The following is a 21,064-nucleotide window of genomic DNA, read 5'->3' on the forward strand; positions in this document are numbered from 1 at the left end:
CAATTACCGATAGGACAATGAAAATCTACTCTGACATCATAGGATGGCAACACATCATTGGATAATAATATGAAGCATAAAGCACCATGTTCAAGTAGAGGGTACAGCGGGTTGCGGGAGAGTGGACCACGGTAGATAGATGGGGGAAGGTGATGAAGATGTTGGTGAAGATGACGGAGGTGTTGGTGTAGATTGCCGTGATGATGATGGCCCCGGCGGCGTTCCGGCGCCACCGGGAGAGAGGGGGAGAGAGCCCCCCTTCTTCTTCTTCTTCCTTGACCTTCTCCCTAGATGGGAGAAGGGTTTCCCCTCTGGTCCTTGGCTTCCATGGCATGGGAGGGGCGAGAGCCCCTCCAAGATTGGATTTGTCTCCCTGTCCCAAAAATAGTTTAAAAAGTTGCCAAAAGTATATGAAAGTTGTATAATATTGGCATGGAACTATCAAAAATTATAGATACGACGGAGACGTATCACCTAACTCCTAAAATTGGACGATCTGGGAATCTGGATGCTAAAACTTTTGTTTTGGGGCAAGGGGATGTTATAGGAAAAGAACGTATCCAAGAATTTTTCAATTGTGTTGGAAATTTAAGTCTTGATGATGTTCCTATACTTAAGAGGACTAAATCTTGTGCGGAAGCTATCTCAACACTAGTTCTGAAACTTGAAAATAAATTTATCCGTACTCATCCAACCTTGCAAAGATTGTGTTTTGAGCTACCCGTTATAAAGAATCCCAAGGCTAAAAAGCTGGCTACTCTTGTTCTTATGAATGAATTTGACTACATAATACGAGAAGCTAGGGAAATATTTGATTTCTATGGTATGAATCGTGAAAAACCAGTGGTAGATGAATCTTTTTATTATAGTGATTATGTGTTAAGACATTTGCTTGGGGATAATCAAATTTTTTGATGATAATCTTAAAAAGGAAGTCCCTATTTTAGATATAATCCAACAAGTTTTTAATGATGTTAATCAACATTATTCTTGGATTGTTGCCGGAGATCAAAGGGGTTATGATAATAACCAACTTGATAGTGCTAAGGTTTCCATTGATAATATATTTTATGTTGTCTTTGCAAAATCTCTTGACAAAAACCCCTCTAAGAAGATCAAAGAGAAAGATGACAATACTTGGATCTTTGCTTTATGCCTAGCTAGGGCGTAAAACAATAGCGCTTGTTGGGAGGCAACCTAATGAATGAAATTTATTTTTGTCTTTTGCTTCATGTTCTTGAGTGTTTGCACAATTATGCTACTGTTATGATTGTGTTTTGTGTGTTTTAGTTAGTGTTTGTGCCAAGCAAAGCCTTTGGGATCATGTTGGGTGATAGTTGATTTGATCTTGCTGAAAAACAGAAACTTTTGCGCTCACGAAAATAATTCTCGTTTTTAACAGAATGCAAAATACCAATTCTTTTTGCAGAAGATTAATATACAAATTGCTCACATGGTCCTAAATTTTCAGAATTTTTGGAGTTATAGAAGTATTCAAAATATCCAGATTGCTACAGACTGTTCTGTTTTTGACAGATTCTGTTTTCTTTGTGTTGTGTGCTTGTTTTCATGATTCTATGGTTTTCTTTGAAGGGTTTTTGCCATAGAAAAGTTGGAATACAGTAGATATAATGCAAGAATAAAATATGAATGGGTTTGCAATAGTACTTATTGTAGTGATTTGCTTTCTTATAATAACGGATCTCATGAAGGTTTTGTTGAGTTTTGTGTGATTGAAGTTTTCAAGTTTTGGGTGATATTACAATGGATGAAGGAATAAGGAGTAAGAAGAGCCTAAGATTGGGTATGCCCATGGAATCCCAAGCTACTATCCAAAGAGAAGCAAGCAACTAAGCTTGGGGATGCCCGAGTAGCATCCCCTCTTTCTTCTAACGACCATCGGTATTTTACTTGGAACTATATTTTTATTCGTCACATATTGTTGGTGTTCAAAAGTAGGGGCTCTCCTTTTGACCCCTTACTTGTGCACGGGCAGTCAGAGCCACGCACCACGGCCAGACATAGCAGGGAAAAGGAGGGAAGCCGGCGATAAGCCGAAGCACAAGACAACGCCAAGACCAGAAACACCAAAGAGCAAGAGGGCGAGGTGGATTCCCCCGGCAAGGCCCTTGCCGGGGCGGCCTCCGCAGCCCCGGCAAGAGCTTTGCCGGGGCAACTTTCCCAGCTCCAGCAGAGCAAGCCACCCTCGAGCCCAAGAGTTCCAAACGCCGCCAACAACTGTACTGGAACTAGGGCTCGGGAGGCACCTCCGCGGTGGCATGCAGATCTGTGTCTAAGATCATAAACATGTGAGATCAGATGAGGGCCAGAAGACGGCGACCCTCGGCAGGATCCTAGCCGAGGAAATCCCGGCAAGCGCCTTGCCGGGGCCGACTGCAACGCCACGGCAAGACCCTTGCCGGGCCCCCAGCAAGGTGCTTGCCGAGAGCGTCAGCGGGGCCACAGCCAGGCCCGCGTCGACCAAGACTCCACCACCGTCCCCAAGCAGCTGCTAGCTCAACCAGCTGGGCAGGCACCTGCGTGGCAACGGGCGGCCACTACGCCAACTTGACAAGCACCTGCGTGGTGGTATGCAGATCTTCGTGAAGACCATGCCACCGCGCCACCTCAACTTCCTGCCTGCCTACATGGCACCGCACGCATAACTGGCCTAAGCGCGTGTCGAAGCAAGGCGAGGCGGCGACGGACGGGACGGGCCTCGTTCCCGTCCGCGATAAAGCTAAGGGACACCTAAGCGATGCATTAAATGCGTCCTGTCCTGTAATACGGGCGATAAGCTCGTAGCACTGTATACCTTTCGACCTCCTGTGTGCCACTATGGCAGCCCCTTTTGACTATAAAAGGAGGCCCATGGCATACTGGAGAGGGATTCGGCTCTTTTGGGCAAGTTGCACCCCGTAGCTAGCTCAAGAACACAAGAACACTCAATACATCCACCAAGGCAGGACTAGGGTATTACGCATCCTCGCAGCCCGAACCTGGGTAAACGATCCTTGTGCTTCCTGTTAGACCTGCTCTTCTCACGACCCCGTGCCCGCCAACCTTAGAAGGGATTCCAGTGATCCCATAGGTGTCATTTCCACCGACATCTTTGGCGCGCTAGGTAGGGGGCGCAGTTGTGAGAATCTAATCTAGCAGTTAGCCTAGCGGTTCTTCATCGCCATGGCTCCCAAGAAGAAGACGATCACGGTGATCAGCTCATCGGGAGCCGAACGGCCCGTGCCAGTGCGGACGAGCAGCGGGCCAGTCGCAGACAGAACCCGAGCCGCGTCCCGCGAGCACCAGCATCGCCCTGGCAGTCAGAGCCTGGCGAGCGGCGTCGTTCGTACGCAAGACGGCAGGCCACACGCCACAAAATCCAGAGATGGAGCTGGCCCCCCCGCAGGCGGCGCGGGGCCCTCCGGGGTCGCCGCCGTGCCACCCACGGGCGGCGCGACGGCCTCCAGGACGCCCACCCTGGCGCCCAGAATGCGCTCTTCCCATGGTGTGCGCGACGAGCAGTGTCACCACTCCGGTGACCCTGGACACCGCCGTGGGAAGAGCCCTGTGCATCATCCGCAGGACGAAGGAGTACAGCATGCCCGCCGAAGCGCTGGCGAAAATGGTACGCAGCCGCTGGGCCATGATAGAGCTCCTTCTAACATGGTTAGAAGTCGAAGCGCGCCACAGTCCACGCAGCTTTCGCCACCACCCACGCCAGCAGAAGCTTTGGCACGCGCGCAACTGCTCCTCGACTTCCCTCCTGCTGCGGAGAAGCTCAACGAGTGGAGAGCCACCATTCGGAGCCTCATCGCCGTCGCCAACAAAGATGAGCCACAGCCGGCAGGGCCCTCGGGCCGGCGCTCTGTCGAGCCACCACACGGCAGCGGTGGAAGGACCGGGGGAGCTGCGGCCACAGTGCATTCCCCTCCCCCGCGCTTGCTGCCGCCGGTGCTGGCCCGTCATGACGACGCTGGTGATAACATTTCTATAGCGTCGTCCGACCCACGGACCCACCGCGATCAACGCCAAGTTCTTCGGGAGCGAGCCCATGAAGACGCTCGAACCACCATCGAGCGCCGGCGCGAGACATGCCACCAGTAGGATAAGCGGGCGGGACCCGCTATGGACCACCCGGCTCCGGGGGACTCCGGCGGCCTACCTTACGAGGTGGGTTGCCCAGCCTTTACCCATGAGCTGTGGCAGTTCTAGTGGCCGTCCCACCGCACGTTCAAACTCGACGTCGGCAAGAAGTACAACGGCAAGACCCATCCCTTAGAGTTCCTCAGCATCTACACCATCGTGATGCAAGCTGCCGGAGCTCGCGACAACAAGGTGCTTGCCAATTACTTCCCGTTGGCCCTGAAGCCCAACGTCATGTCTTGGTTGATGCACTTGCCGGCGGATTCCATTTCTTCTTAGTCGGATTTGTGCATGAGTTCGTTGGTGCCTTCACCGGAGGCCACCAAGCTCATGGCCAGGCCAGTGATTTGCATATCATTCCCCAGAAGGAAGGGGAAACCCTGCGCAAGTACATCCAGAGGTTCAGCCGGGTGCTGTACATCATCCCTGATGTTCATCCCGCCGCCGTGATTAGCGTGTTCCATCAGAACGTGCGCAACCGCAAGATGCGCGAAGGGTTGGCGATGAACAAGGTCAAGGATGTGGCCGAACTTTATGTTCTGGCCGACAGATGCGCCCGGGCCGAAGAGCAAAGGAAGTACCCCGGCGAGGACGCCAGCGCGGAAACCGACTCCACGGACGAAGACACCGCCACCCCGACAAAGAAGGGACGGTGCCGCAACAGGAAATGCAAGGATAAGACCGTGCTTGCCGTCGAGGGATCTGGGGACGTCGGCGCTGCCAAGAAGGCCAAGGCGGACGACCCCGCCAAGGAAATATCCGGGTGCGCCGCCTGCCGGGCCTTGGCGGCTGCCGACAAGCCAGGGGGCTCCGACAAGCAGTACTGCAAAGATCCACCGCACCAAGGGCCACGACCTCCAGAACTGCCGGCAAGTCGAGCTGCTTGCTGAGAAGCAAAAAGCTGAGTATGAGAGGCAGGACAAGGAGAAGGGCCGGGATGGTGCCGAGGGGTCCGGCAAGAAGCATGGCGACCAAGGAGGTCGCCGCGGCAAGGATAACCAACAAGAGAGGCCCGCTCGGGGCCGCGGCAAGAAGCAGGAAGACGATGATCATGACGAAGACGACCAGTCCGGTGAGCATGAGTTCCAGAAGGCTACAGAGGCCATGTGCATCGATGGTGGGGCCTCGCTGCATACCTCTCACCACCAGCTCAAGCAGTTGGCGTGTGAGATCACAGCAGCGGAGCCATCATTCGACGCTCAGAAGCCACTTAAGTGGTCCAACACGCCCCTCATCTTTGATGCCGAGGACCACCCTGACCGCACAACTGCGGTCGGGTGCTTGCCGTTGTTGGTCTCACCAACGATATACAACCTCAAGGTGAACAAGATGCTGGTTGACGGTGGGGCCGGTCGGAACTTGATCTCACCCGTTGTGATGAAAAGGCTGCAAATTCCTGATGGAGACCTCGAGGAAACGGGCACGTTTCAAGGGATCAACCCGGGAAGGAGCCAGCCGAAGGGAAAGGTCACGTTGCCTGTGACGTTTGGAGGCGAGTTGAACTACAGGACGGAGAGGATTGTCTTTGATGTAGCCGAGATCCCCTTGCCCTTCAACGGGATCCTCGGCCGCCCGGCACTAGCCAAGTTCATGGCGGCGTCGCACTATGCCTACATCACGCTAAAGATGCCTGGGCCGATGAACATCATCACCGTCCCCTCCGACAAGAAAGACGTGCTGATTTGCGCCGACCTACTCTACCGGGAGGCAGTTGCAGCAGCTGCCGCCAAGGCACTTGCTCCTGCCGCTGAATCCCCGGGAAGGAAGAAGAAGACCGGCAAGACCTCTTGCACCCACTCCGGCAAGCGCACCTCTTCGAAGTGTTGTGCTACCGTCGAGGACGTGCCAGAGAGCTCCACCGGCAAGAGCAAGAAATCCAGAGCTGCGCCACTAGAGACCAAGAAGGTGTCCGTCAGGGAGGATGGCACGGGAGGGGCTCTCACCATAAGCTCCACCCTCGACTGCAAATAGGAAAGCGCGCTTGTCACTTTCCTGCGGGCGAATGTCGATGTGTTTGCGTGGCAAGCATCCGACATCCCCGGCGTTCCCAGGGAAGTGATTGAGCACCACCTTGTTGTCTGTCCCCATGCGCGACCCGTCAAGCAGAAGGTCAGGAAGCAAGCTTGGGAACGACAGGAGTTCATTACAGAGGAGATCAGGAAATTGGAAGCGGTAGGTTTGGTGAGAGGAGTGCTCCATCCGACGTGGTTGGCCAATCCAGTGGTGGTGCGCAAGGCAAATGGGAAGTGGAGGCTGTGTATTGACTACACAGATATCAATAAGGCTTGTCCTAAGGACCCCTTCCCGTTGCCACTCATCGACCAGATTGTTGACTCCACGGCCGGGTGTGATCTGTTGTCATTCCTCGACGCCTATTCGGGCTACCACCAGATCTTCATGACAAGAGAAGATGAAGAGAAGACAACATTCATCACCCCATGTGGTATGTACTGCTTTTTACGGATGAATTCGGGTTGAAGAGTGCTGGCTCGATGTTTGCAAGGGCGGTCCAAATTGGTTTTGAGCCCCAGCTACATAGAAATATGGAAGCTTATATGGATGACATAGTGGTCAAAACCAAGGACAAGGCGACCCTTGTACAAGACTTAGAAGAAACGTTTGCCAACCTACGCAAGATCAACCTCAAGCTGAACCCTGAGAAGTGTGTCTTTGGCGTTCCATCTAGAAAACTTCTCGGGTTCTTTGTGTCGCAGCGTGGGATCAAGGCAAACCCGGACAAGATCAAGGCTATTGAGCAGATTGAGGCACCCAAGCGGATCAAGGATGTGCGCCAGCTCACTGGCTGCATTGCCGCCATGAGCAGATTCATCTCCAAGTCCGCTGAGTGTGCCCTTCCCTTTTTCAAAATCTTGAAGAAGGCAGCCCCAATGGAGTGGACCCCAGAGGCCGAGGCAGCGTTGTAGGATCTGAAGAAATACCTTTCCTCTATGCCAATACTGGTTGCGCCTAAACCACAAGAGCCGTTGCTGCTGTATCTGGCGGCAACGAATCAAGTGGTCAGCGTCGCACTAGTGGCGCAGAGGGAGGTCGATGAGGAGGCAGTGACAACGGTAGGAGCGGTGGATGGCAAGTCAGAGATTCCCCCGGCAGGGCCTGGTGCCGGCAAGGCAAGGCCCCCGGCGAAGTCCGACGCCATCGGGACAGAGCCTGCGCAGTCAAGTGGGGTGGTGCAGAAGAAGAAGATGATGCAGCACCCGGTTTACTTTGTCAACTCCCTCTTGTAGGGGGCTAGGTCAAGATATTCCGGTGTGCGGAAATTGCTCTTCGGCCTCCTTATGTCCTCGAGGAAGCTGCGTCATTACTTCCAAGTCCACGAGATCACTGTCGTCACCCGCCTCCCGTTGCAACGGATACTGCACAACCCAGACGCAACCGGAAGGATTGTGGAGTGGGCCTTGGAGTTATCAAGCTTTGGGTTGAAGTTTGAAAGTACTTCAACAATCCAGAGTAGAGTCCTGGTGGAGTTCATTGCAGAATGGACCTCAACGCCTGATGAAGAGATCCAGGAGACCACTCTCCCCGGCAAGGAAACAGCTCGCGACTAGATTATGTACTTTGACGGGGCTTTCTCGCTGCAAGGTGCCGGTGCTGGTGTGCTGCTCGTCGCGCCCACCGGAGAGCACCTCAAGTATGTAATCCAGATGCACTTTCCCAGGGAGATGTCCACCAACAACACTGCTGAATACGAGGGGTTGCTGCTGGTCTCAGGATCGCGGCAGACCTTGGAGTTAAAAAGCTCATCGTCAGGGGTGATTCGCAGCTTGTTGTCAGACAAGTCCACAAAGATTATCAGAGCCCATTGATGGAGGCCTACGTAGATGAGGTGAGGAAGCCGGAGGAGCGCTTTGACGGTATTCAAGCGGAGCACGTTCCCCGAGCGAAGAACGACATCGCCGGTTACCTGTCAAAGTGCGCTGCATTCAAGCTACTTGTGGAACCGGGTACCTTTTTTGCTTCGGTTAACTCAACCATCCGTCGAACCATCAACGGAGCCGAACAAGCGGAGGAAATCAGGCCCCGACAAGTACTGTGCCGCCAAGCCCCCAGGGGCCGCCGGCAAGGGTGTTGCCGCAGATCCTGAGCCTGCCAAAGGGCAGCTGGCTCTGGCAGGGCGCCAAGCCTTGGCCGTGGAGACCGCTGCCCCATGGCAGAAGAGATGCCTTTGGTCCTTGCCGTCGAGCCCCAGGCTCCGGCATGGGCACATCATACCATCCATTTCCTCCAGACAGGGGAACTTCCTGAGGAGCAGGAAGAAGCGGAAAAAGTAGCCCGTCGGTCTGCCTTGTACAAGTTCGTCGATGATGTCCTGTACAGAAAAAGACCGAATGGCGTGAAATTGAAGTGCATCCCCCGGGAGGAAGGACTGGGGCTGTTGGCAGAGATACATGGAGGCATATGTGGCTCCCACATAGGGTCGAGGGCCCTTGCCGTCAAGGCATTCCGACAAGGCTTCTTCTGGCCCACCGCCCTCCAGGATGCGATGACACTAGTAACCAGGTGTGAAGCGTGCCAGTTCCATTCGAAGAAGCTTCATCAGCCCGCTCAAGCCCTTTAAACAATCCCTCTCTCCTGGCCATTTTCGGTCTGGCGGCTCGACATACTGGTCCCCTTCCCCCATGCTGTCGGGGGCTTTGAGTACTTGTACGTTGCAATTGACAAGTTCACAAAGTGACCGGAGGTGGAAGCAGCGAGGAAGGTGACAACACAGTCAGCTGTCAAGTTCTTCAAGGGACTAGTCTGCCGTTTCGGTGTGCCGAACAGAGTCATCACCGACAACGGCACGCAGTTCACAAGCCACACCTTCATGCAATACATCCAAGACCTCGGCAACAAGGTTTGTTTCGCCTCTGTGGCGCACCCACGGAACAACGGCCAGGCGGAGAGGGAAAATGCTGAAGTGTTGCGAGGCCTGAGGACAAAGACTTTTGACAAGCTGCACAAGAGCGGAAGGCGCTGGATTGATGAGTTGCAGGCGGTTCTTTGGTCAATTAGGACGACGCCAAATCGAGCCACCGGCTAGACACCCTTTGCCCTGGTATACAGGGCAGAAGCAGTTCTCCCCACGGAACTCACATACGGGTCACCTCGAGTGCTCGCTTACGACGAGCTTGAGCAAGAGCAATTGCGGCAAGATGACGCAACGCTCCTTGAGGAAGATCGTCTCCGGGCAGCTGTGAGAGCAGCATGCTACCAGCAAGCCTTGCGCCGCTACCATACCCGCAAGGTTCATGCCCGAAGCTTTGAGGAAGGCGACCTTGTTCTTCGGCGCGTTCAGTCGGCCAAGAATTCCAACAAGTTGACGCCGAAGTGGGAAGGCCCTTATCGGGTAATACGAGTCACCAGGCCCGGCACAGTCCGCCTGGAGACCGAAGATGCTGTCCCAATGAGCAACTCCTGGCACATCGAGCATCTTCGCAAGTTTTACCCATAAGGCGCGGCTTGCCGAGCCTCCCGGCAAGCCACCTTTTGTACAAGCTTTGCCGGCAAGGCATGTAACCCTCTATACAAAGCCAGGCGCAGACCCTGAGCATAAATAAATGAAGCGCTAGCGCCCTAAGTTATAGCATGCATGCTAGGTTAAGTCGCTCCCTCGGTTAGGGTTGATAGTGCTTAGCGGCGACTAACCCCTAGCCTAGAGGTCGAGTGTGCGTCTTTCTGTTCTCTTTGGTTCGCAGGGCACGTGGACACTTCTGCTAAGCCGCCTGGGAAAAGGAGAACGAACTGGCGCTCCGGCCTCGGCAAGCCAAGACTACCGGGGGCTGAAGATACAAGGCTCCAACCACGGCAAGCAAAGGTTGCCGGGGGCTGCAGATTCAGATAAGTCTTCCACCCTCCCCCATTATGCATTTCCGTATAGAACTGGGACATGTGAAACCTCGTTTACATTCTTAAAACCACCGTGCTCCCCCTTTCCTGTACCCAAGAGCTACCTCCTGGGTCGGAATTTGGTCGTAGTCACGGTGGCAAGGAAATGAATGAGGGGCCTAACTCTACTTCGCCCCTGCCTCCGCCAAGAGCGCGAGAATGGTCGACTGAAGTGGAGAGACGGCAAGGCCTGTTGTCGGGCGACAATGTTTATCTTAAAAATAACAAGGATTCATCCTTGGCATGGGCCTCGCTCATGCACAGAGAACCCGTCAAACACCCTTTTTCATTAAAAACATCCCATACAGGTACAGTTCATACGGAATTAAAAACATGAGCAAGGGGATTACAAGTCTTAAAATTAACAAGTGCCCACAGGCTTACAAACTAAAAAGAGATAAGGTGCCTGTAATCCCTTTCTTGTCCCTCTCCTCAGAAGGTGGAACAAGGAAGTAGGAGGGCAAAAAGAGCGTCTAGGCAAGGTACGAGGAACAGAAGGCACCAAGGGAACATCTTGATGCCGGGAAAGGAGCTGGAAGACGAGGCAGCGGGCCGACAATACGCGACGAAGACGTCGGTGCCCGCGTACTCCGAGTTGACGGCCGCCGCCCGCCTTCTTCGCCCTCTCCGGCCCTCCTACGCCAGCCGCCCAAGGAGACGCCGGGAGCGCCCAGATGGAGAGCTTGGCGAGGATGGCCCTCGGCAGGGCGCGTGGCTGAGGGAGGAGCGACGCGGTCAGTCGAAGTCAGAGTCGGCATCCTGCCGCTCGACTCCCTCGTCGTCGCTGTCCTCCTCGTCACTCCCGCTCGAGGAGGAATCTTCATCGTCGGAGGAGCTCTCCACGCAGCACTTCAGCCGAGTTCCAAGATCTCCAAAGACCTTGACCGAGAGCAGGCCGCCCTCCATTAACTTGAAGTAGAGGACGAGCCCCGCCGTCAGGCTGTGGATACGAGCGAACGTCTTTCATCCACGACAGAGGTACATGACGTGAGGAGCGGGGAAGTCGACGTCGACCCGCGTGCCGCCGTTCCCGCAACCCCTCATGTGCAGCCTGAGGGTCTGGGGCGGAACGAGCTCCATCTCCAGAGCGAAAGGGGTGGGGAAGCGGAGACGAGGGTGCGGTGGCCGGCGCAGCCTGATGAAGAACTCGCGGGGCTGATCCCCGACGTGGCCCTCCATCGCGGGAGGCATCGCTGGCGGGGGCACGGCCACCGCACCGCCTCGCCAACCTCTCCCCCGACCGCTGCGGCGACCTCGGCCTCACCCCTCCCCCTTCCTCTCGTAGCTGGCTCCACCACCGCAGGCTCCCGAGAAGGGGGAACGCGCTGTCGAGCGGCGACCTTCACCGCCATCGTCGAAGGCCCAGCACCCCCTCTCGCCATGGCGGGTGGAAGAAAGGAGCGAAGGAGGAAGAGGATGGACGCAAAGAGAATGTGGGATGGCATCCCCCCTCCTTATAAAGGGGCGGGGTCGGGGCTCGGCCGCCCCATTAAGCCAATCTAGCCATCGGAGGCACGGGGAATCAGAACCGACCCGCTGCCCCAATCAGCGACGGCCCGGTTTCCCGCCCCCACCGCCTGCCACCTGCATGGAGGGCACGTGGCGTGCGAGCTGAGTCAAGGGGACGGGTGAGGCGACCATTCCCTGCCCCGTGATAATGGGGCGTGGGCGACTTGAGGACCGCGACCCGAGTCCACCCAGTAAATGAGCCACGCCTCCACGCCTCCCTCTTTTTATGGGGAAGGCGCGAGCCGCCTCTTTACTGTGATGTGACGCATGCGTGCGGGAACCACCCCACGCATGACCCCCACGTCACGCACGCCCCCCCCCATGTCGCGCGTTCAACGCGGGTCATGGGGAAGCGCAGCAGACGAGCAGTTACTGCGGTAAAATCCGCCCCACCTGCCCCCGCACCGTTCTGGGCCTGGCCCAACAACGTGTCGCGCTTATGTGCGGCCCAGGCCCAGGGGCTCCTGTCGGTGTACAAAAGTAGGGGCTCTCCTTTTGACCCCTTACTTGTGCATGGGCAGTCAGAGCCACGCGCCATGACCACACATAGCAGGGCAAAGGAAGGAAGCCGGAGATAAGCCGAAGCACAAGACAACCAAGACAACGCCAAGACCAGAAACACCAAAGCGCAAGAGGGCAAGGTGGACTCCCCCGGCAAGGCCCTTGCCGGGCCGGCCTCCGCAGCCCCGGCAAGAGCCTTGCCGGGGCAACTTGCCCAACACCACAGAGCGAGCCACCCTTGAGCCCACGGGTTCCGACCCAACCAACTACGTTGGAACCAGGGCTCGGGAGGCACCTCCTGGTGGCATGCAGATCTTTGTCAAGATCATAAACATGTGAGATCAGATGAGGGCCAGAAGACGGCGAACCTCGGCGGGATCCTAGCCGAGGAAATCCACAAGACCCCCGGAAAGCGCCTTGCCGAGGACGACTGCAATGCCACGGCAAGACCCTTGCTGGGCCCCCGACAAGGTCCTTGCCGAGAGCGTCAGCGGGGCCACAGCCAGGGCCACGTCGACCAAGACTCCACCATCGTCCCCAAGCAGCTGCTAGCTCAACCAGCTGGGCAGGCACCTGCGTGGCGATGGGCGACCACTACGCCAACTCGACAAGCACCTGCGTGGTGGCATGCAGATCTTCGTGAAGACCCTTCCACCGCGCCACCTCAGCTGCCTGCCTGCCTACATGGCGCCCCACGCATAGCTGGCCTGGGCGCGTGTCGAAGCAAGGCGAGGCGGCGACAGACGGGCCGGGCCTCGTTCCCGTCCCCGATAAAGCAAAGGGACACCTAAGCGATGCATTAAATGCGTCCTGTCCTGTAATACGAGCGATAAGCTCGCAGCACTGTAGACCTTTCCACCTCCCGTGTGCCACTGTGGTAGCCCCTTTCGACTATAAATGGAGGCCAATGGCATACTGGAGAGGGATTCGGCTCTTTTGGGCAAGTTGCACCCTGTAGCTAGCTCAAGAACACAAGAACACTCAATACATCCACCAAAGCAGGACTAGGGTATTACGCATCCTCGCGGCCCGAACCTGGGTAAATGATCTGTGTGGTTCTTGTTAGACCTGCTCTTCTCACGACCCCGCGCCCGCCAACCGTAGAAGAGATTCCAGTGATCCCATAGGTGTCGTTTCCACCGACACATATTATGAGTTTTGCTTGGAGCGTCTTGTATGATATGAGTCTTTGCTTGTTTTTCTTTTTGTTTTAAGTCTTGAATCCTTTCTGGACACACCTATTTGGGAGAGCCAAAATTATGCTATGACTTGTTAGAATTGGTCTCTATGCTTCACTTAAATCTTTATGAGCTATGGAATTGCTCTAGTGCTTCACTTATATCTTTTTGAGCACGGTGTGCTTTGTTATTTATGAAGAAATGCTCTCATGCTTCACTTAGATTTATTTGAGAGTTAGTAAATTTTTAAGAAATTCTCTCTTGCTTCACTTAAATTATTTTGAGAGAAAGAAATATGATGCTCATGAACTTCACTTATTTTTGGTTGAGCTTATTAAAAGCCACATATGAAACTAGTCCCAAAGTGATTGATTTCTAAGGAGGATATAATAAAAACATTCATGAAGATCATTGGAGAAAATAAACTTTATTCTTTGTAATAGTTTTGAGATATGATGATGTGATATGTGAGTCATGTTGATGAGTAATTAAGCTTTAGTAAGAATACTGGTGTTAAGGTTTGTGATTTCCTATGCAAGCACAAAAGTCAATATTTATGCAATGAAATTATATCCTACTTGTGCTGCATTATTCGGTGTTAGTTACACTACAAAAAATACACTTCCGTGATGATATGTGTTTGTCACAGTAGGTCACCTTTTCTGTCATGTATGTACATCCATGACGATTTGATGAAAGAATCAAGATAGTCATACCTGTGCTGTCGTAGAAGTGTTCCATGACAATACCAAAATTATCATCACGACAGTGCTCACTTCCATGACGATAAATGACACGTCATGGAAGTGCTTTCGTCAAGGGTAACCGACACGTGGCATCCACCATAACGGGTCGCTGTTAAGCTATCAGGTCCGGTTTTGGATCCGATAACCCATTAACAGCCCAGACCAATGTGTATTTTTCACGTGTAAAATTCTCATTGGCCGAAGGAAACACGTGCCAGCTCGTCATTGGGTCAGCTAGGTGCCTATGATATGTCGACACGTGCGACGGCCCACCACTAGCCCATTTAGCTTCCAAAGGCAGGCCCGTTTGACTTGGTCAAAAGTTAGCAGGCCGGCCCATGAAAAGCCTGTTAACGGTTTGTTCACATATAGCCCATTTTACAGCCTGGTAACTCACGGCCCGTTAGGGCCTTCCCAAAATTGGCCCAACAGCGTCATGTGGGCCGTCAAAAATAACACCAGCCCGTTTCACTTTCGGCCCATGTTTGGACCACGACGTCTTTCAGCCCATATGAGGCCTTTCGTATCTTTAGGCCCTTTAGTGGCCCACGGTTACTCTAGCCCATATGAGGCCTTTCGTATCTTTAGTGGCCCATGGATACACACCTTGAGGGCTACTGGCTATATATCTCGGCAGAGAATAAATTGCACCAATCAAAAATATTGACAAAAAATCGGCCTGCATTCGGGGTGGTGCACCACCTCAGAAGCAGTCCGGCATAAAGTTCGGGCGCCACTGGCTGGCTCCATAGAGGGCATTTCCGGCATTAAGCTCGGCTAAACTCCTTTAACTTTTTTGAACCAAGGTGATCTATGACACCTCAGATACAGTCCGGTGTTGGAGCTTGGACATAGTCCGGCATTGGAGCTCGGATATAGTCCGGCGCTGGAGCTGGGATGCAGTTCGACGTTGGAGCTCGGTTGTAACAATACTCTTCGGATATAGTCCGGCGGTGGAGCTCAGATACATTTCGGCGTTGGAGCTCGGAAGCGGTCCTGCGTTGGTGCTCGACTGCTAAAGTTACCTCGAATGCAGTCCAGCGTTGGAGCTTGGATGCAAGAGGACACTGCCGCCCGGGAACAACTTCAAACCCGAGGTGTGGCACAAAAATAACAAGGCATTGATAAAGGCCGGAAACTTAAAGGGGCCCCTCGGATACCCGATGTGTAAACTCTTCGGATGCACTTCGGCAATCCTCAAGATCGAAGATGAGAAGATTTGTTGAACCAGTTTTCAAGAAAGACGGCCGAAGATGAAGAACAGTTCGGAAGAATCGAGGAGTGTCCCCCACTTGAAGACCGGTTCAGGGGGGCTACTGACGGTGTCCTGGACTAGGGGGTACTCACCACGTCTCCCGACCAGCTGGATCGGGCCGAGGACCCCCATGGCGGTTCACTCATGGGCCAGTTCGGACAGCCCATGCCGCATACAAGGGATATTCCACAAGACTTGATGATCAAGACAAGGGCTCCTCTCCACCGACGTATTCGACTAGGACTCTTGTTATCCTAGGCCTCTGGTACATTATATAAGCCGAGGACGGGCTAGTCAATGGGGATATGCTAGATCATCATGATATTACTCATCATAATCATACAGGCTAGACCTCTAGGGTTTTAGCCATTACGATCTCGTGGTAGATCAACTCTTGTAATACTCATATTCATCAAGATCAGTCAAGTAGGAAGTAGGGTATTACCTCCATAGAGAGGGCCCGAACCTGGGTAAACATCATGTCCCCTGTCTCCTGTTACCATCGACCTTAGACTCCTGTTACCATCGACCTTAGACGCACAGTTCGGGACCCCCTACCCGAGTTTCGCCGGTTTTGACACCGATAGAGGCAGCAAAACCAAACAAAAAAGCTTTGGTCTATATACAGAACTTATTCTGGTGAACCCGTTTAAATATTAGTTGTATTTTACTACAAAGTACATAATAAAACCAGGTTCCAAAAATATGACCATGTACCATGGCTAATGTATTGTCTATTTCTTCACATTGTATTGACAGCTAAGGATAGAGAGACAAAGTTTATAATACGGTAAGCATAGTATGACATCATTCATATCACAAAACAACTGAGAATAGACAAACAGGCAATTGTAATGTTGTGTGGGAAAGTCCAGCACGGAACTTGATTACAAATCAAGATCAAAGGAACATCACTCCTCTCTTTTAAACCTTGTAAGGTGCAATGATACGCTAAGACAATTGTGTATAAAATAGAAAAGAGTAATAGACATTGGCTGCAAACCATGCAGTTCAATGCACGAGTCAGAGTAAGTAGTAGTTAAAAGGCATGATGATTAAGGACTTACAATAGCGGCTTTGACTGGTGTAATCATGCCCTTCGTCTTGTTGGTGTGTCAGTCCTTAAAGATTTCCACAATATTTGGTTCAGGTACTTTTTGGTCCTTGCGGGCTTTCCTCTACATTTGGAACAAGTCAATATAGATCTGATAATATGGCACAGTGAAAAGAGTGAAACAACAGCTAATTACAAGAGCCTCGCAATGTGCAATATAGCTACGAGATCCTGTCGTCTGTTGGAATTTCACTTTCGTACGGTTGGCCTTGTTCTTTGAACAGTTCACCTACAAGAAGTAGATTTGTGAGGCACATGCGTAAATAGGAGTTCAACATGTGATCCGATCACATACATAGAACGTACCTGATACTTTGGATCAGACCAGTGTTTAACGAGGCCTCTCTAGTCTTCATCCGATATATTTTCCACTTGAGATGTTTGGGCAAGTTCACTGTTAGCCTTGCCTTCAAAGTGAGTTTTCCTCAAGTTATATCGATACAGTCGCAGAGCAGACTTGAAAACATGGGTGCAAGCTTGTCTGGTTGCATCATCTTGGCTATCCAACTTGAACCTCGTCTGTGAAAATTATGGGAGTCTTATTGTCAGCAACCTAGAAAGTATGGGACAAAGTAAGACGATATTACTAGTTTCCATACATAACCATACTTAAAGATAAATGGTCGAGGAAGGTGTTGAACCGGGCTTCTTCTTTGTCATTCCTGTACTGAATCCATGCTGGGAGGATACGTGCATGCCACCTAATGGCAACCGCTGCCACTGATACTAACTTGGCTGACTCTGTAGCATCACGTGGCATTTTTAAACCTGCCTCAAAACGGATCTCCATTCTTCCTCCTCTAGATTTAGTTAACATATTGAGCATTATCCCTGATGTTTGTTTCCTCTTGCGCCTAGGTGCTAGTCCAACAACGAACATAGGAAGTGTTAGTGTACATCAAACTGTGAGACTACATATAAAGAAGCATGCAACTGTAATTCGACTCCAGCAACTACCTTCTTGCTGTTGAAGCTCACAAGGTTCATCTGATCTTGCCAACTCTTCTTGTGTCAAGAGTGCTTCAGAAGTAGTGTCAGGTGGCAAGGGAGCTTGGGAACGTGCTGCTAGCTGAGTTGACAAACGAGTAAAAAAACTCGTGCAGCAGGTGGTACTGTGGAAGGTGTTGCAACAACTGCGCTCTCTCTGCTTGTTTGGTGGTAGCTATTGCTTTCTGTTTGGCTTGTCTTGCAGCTCGTGTACCACGGGATACCCCGTTTGTACAATTATTCGCTGGAATTTGACCTTCTATTGCACCATCAGTACCAGCAGAATCTGCATAATTGTTCCGCTTCCATTTCCATGTGTCCTTAGTACTAACGCTATCCCCTGTCATTCTGTGTTCCTTCCTCTTTCTCTGTGCCATGTCAAGTCAAGCCGACAAGAAAAAGAAATAAAAATTTAGTTCTTCAGAACAAACTGATGCGTGATACAGACGAACTGAACTTTGATGTTAGACAACCACATGATAGGACGATGTAATATGTATGAAAAACCGGACGGCATGAGATAATCAGAACTATGATGTGTAAACTAAGCAGAAGGCATTTCACTAAATTAGAAGCAATGCAATGGAAGGTAGACACCATATGAAAGATGCTACAAATATCGCTCTGCCAAGTTAACAGTGTCTCGTCATAACCGGCGTTTAAACAAATGTGAAGCAGTAGAAGAAATAAATCATATGCAAGATGCAAACAACATCACACTACCAAGTTAAAGGTCTCTCGTAATTAGTGCCATTGCATATTCACATGATTGCATATTCACATCTTATGATGTGTAAAATGAGAAGAAGGCATTTCAACAAATTAGAAGCAACGAAAGCTAGACACCATATGTAAGACACAACGAATATCACTCTACCAAGTTAAAACTGTCTCATCCTTAGTGCTATTTCAACAAATTAGTAGTACAAGCTAGAAAATAGTGCGAGATGTAAACTATATCAGACTCCCACGTTAAATGTGTCTTGTGAAAAGTGATTTTTGCAGGTTACACAACAGTAGTACTTTGATGTAAGAACATGGTGTGATAGATAGATATTGTATGTTCTAGAAACAGGAACACCTGTCTTTTTCACAAGTATAATGTGTAAAGTAAGCAGTTGGAATTCAACAAAATTAGAAGCAATACAAGCTAGACATCATACATAACATGCAACCACACATAGCAGTGCCAAGTTAGAGGGAGCACCTGTGATGGTGCACTAGGGGAGATGTGCTGATCATCAACACAACTACGTTGAGTGTCTATGCATGTGTTGTCTTGCAAATCTTCTTGGGGGGTGGGGGTGGCGGAGTAGAATCTGTAGAGGCCCTCCATTTGGAAGGAGCACCTATATCCACCGCCTTGCTAATTTCCTTCCGCTTTATTGATTTTGAATTATCAACTAAAACCGACAAGAAAAAGCAATAAAATTAACTCTCGCGAACTCATTTGTGCATGATAGTGACAATCACTACTTTGATGTAAGGCAAACACATGATACCAGGATGGAATATGTACGAAAAACATGACGGCATGGCATATTCACAACTGTTTGTGTGAACTAAGCAGAAGCCATTTCAACAAATAAGAAGCAATGCAAGCTAGACACCTTATGCAACATGCAAGACAATATCACACTGCCAAGCTAGAGAAAGCACCTGGGATGCCGGTTTCGCCGGAAGACCGCCATCAGTCCCTGCCTTATTTTTTCCTTCCTATTTCTTAATCGTATTGCCTTGTGAACTCAAACCCACAAGAAAAATAAATAAACATTCGCTTTTGAGAACTCATTGATGCAGGATGCTGACGAGCACTACTTTAATGTAAGGCGACCGCATGATAGGATGATTGAATGTGTAAGAAAAAAGGACAGCATTGCATATTCACACCTATGATGTGCAAACTAAGCAGAAGGCATGTCAACAAGTTAGAAGCAGTGAAAGCTAGACACCATATGAAAGATGCAATGAATATCACTCTACCAAGCTAAAATTGCCTCATCATAAGTGCCATTTCAACAAATTAGAAGTAGTACAAGCTTGAAAAGAATGCGAGATGTAACCAATATCACACTCCCAAGTCAAACGTGTCTTATGATAAGTGATTGTTGCAGGTTACACAACGGTAGTACCTTGATGTAAGAACATGGTGTGATAGACACATATTGTATGTTCTAGAAACAGGAACAGCTGTCTTTTTCACAAGTATAATGTGTAAAGTAAGCAGATGGAATTCAACAAAATTAGAAGCAATACAAGCTAGACATCATACATAACACGCAACCACATATAACAATGGCAAGTTCGAGGGAGCACCTGTGATGGTGCACTAGGGGAGACGTGCTCACCATCAACACAGCTACGTTGAGTGTCTATGCATGTGTTGTCTTGCAAATCTTCTTGGGGGTGGCGGAGTAGAATCTGTAGAGGCCCTCCATCTGGAAGGAGCACCTTTATCAACTGGCTTGCTAATTTCGTTCCACTTTATTGATTTTGAATTGTCATATAAACCGACAAGAAAAAGCAATAAAATGCACTCTTCAGAACTCATTCGTGCATGATACTGACAATCAGTACTTTGATGTAAGGCAAACACATGATACCAGGATGGAATATGTACGAAAAACAGGACGACATGGCATATTCACAACTGTTTGTGTAAACTAAGCAGAAGCCATTTCAACAAATAAGAAGCAATGCAAGCTAGACACCGTACGCAACATGCAAGACAATATCACACTTCCAAGCTAGAGAAAGCACCTGGGATGCCGGTTTCGCCAGAAGACCGTCATCAATCCCTACCTTATTTTTTCCTTCCTATTTCTTAATCGTATTGCCTGGTCAATTCAAATGCACAAGAAAAAAGAATAAACATTCGCTTTTCAGAACTCATTGATGCAGGATGGTGACGAGCACTACTTTAATGTAAGGAGACCGCATGATAGGACGATTGAATGTGTAAGAAAAAAGGATAGCATTGCATATTCACACCTATGATGTGCAAACTAAGCAGAAGGCATTTCAACAGGTTAGAAGCAGTGAAAGCTAGACACCATATGAAAGATGCAATGAATATCACTCTACCAAGTTAAAACTATATCGTCATAAGTGCCATTTCAACAAATTAGAAGTAGTACAAGCTAGAAAAGAATGCGAGATGTAACCTATATCACACTCCCAAGTCAAACTTGTCTTATGATAAGTGATTGTTGCAGGTTACACAACGGTAGTACCTTGATGTAAGAACATGGTGTGATAGACATATATTGTATGTTCTAGAAACAGGAACACGTATCTTATTCACAAGTATAATGTGTAAAGTAAGCAGATGGAATTCAAAAAAATTGGAAGCAATACAAGCTAGACATCATACATAACATGCAACCACATATAACAATGCCAAGTTAGAGGGAGAACCTGTGATGGTGCACTAGGGGAGACGTGCTCACCATCAACACAGCTACGTTGAGTGTCTATGCATGTGTTGTCTTGCAAATCTTCTTGGGGGTGGCGGAGTAGAATCTGTAGAGGCCCTCCATTTGGAAGGAGCACCTATATCCACCGCCTTGCTAATTTCCTTCCGCTTTATTGATTTTGAATTGTCAAGTAAAACCGACAAGAAAAAGCAATAAAATTAACTCTTGCAAACTCATTTGTGCATGATAGTGACAATCACTACTTTGATGTAAGGCAAACACATGATACTAGGATGGAATATGTACGAAAAACATGACGGCATGGCATA

This window comes from Triticum aestivum, chromosome 7D (assembly GCF_018294505.1).
Source record: "Triticum aestivum cultivar Chinese Spring chromosome 7D, IWGSC CS RefSeq v2.1, whole genome shotgun sequence".
Classification (NCBI taxonomy): Eukaryota; Viridiplantae; Streptophyta; class Magnoliopsida; order Poales; family Poaceae; genus Triticum; species Triticum aestivum.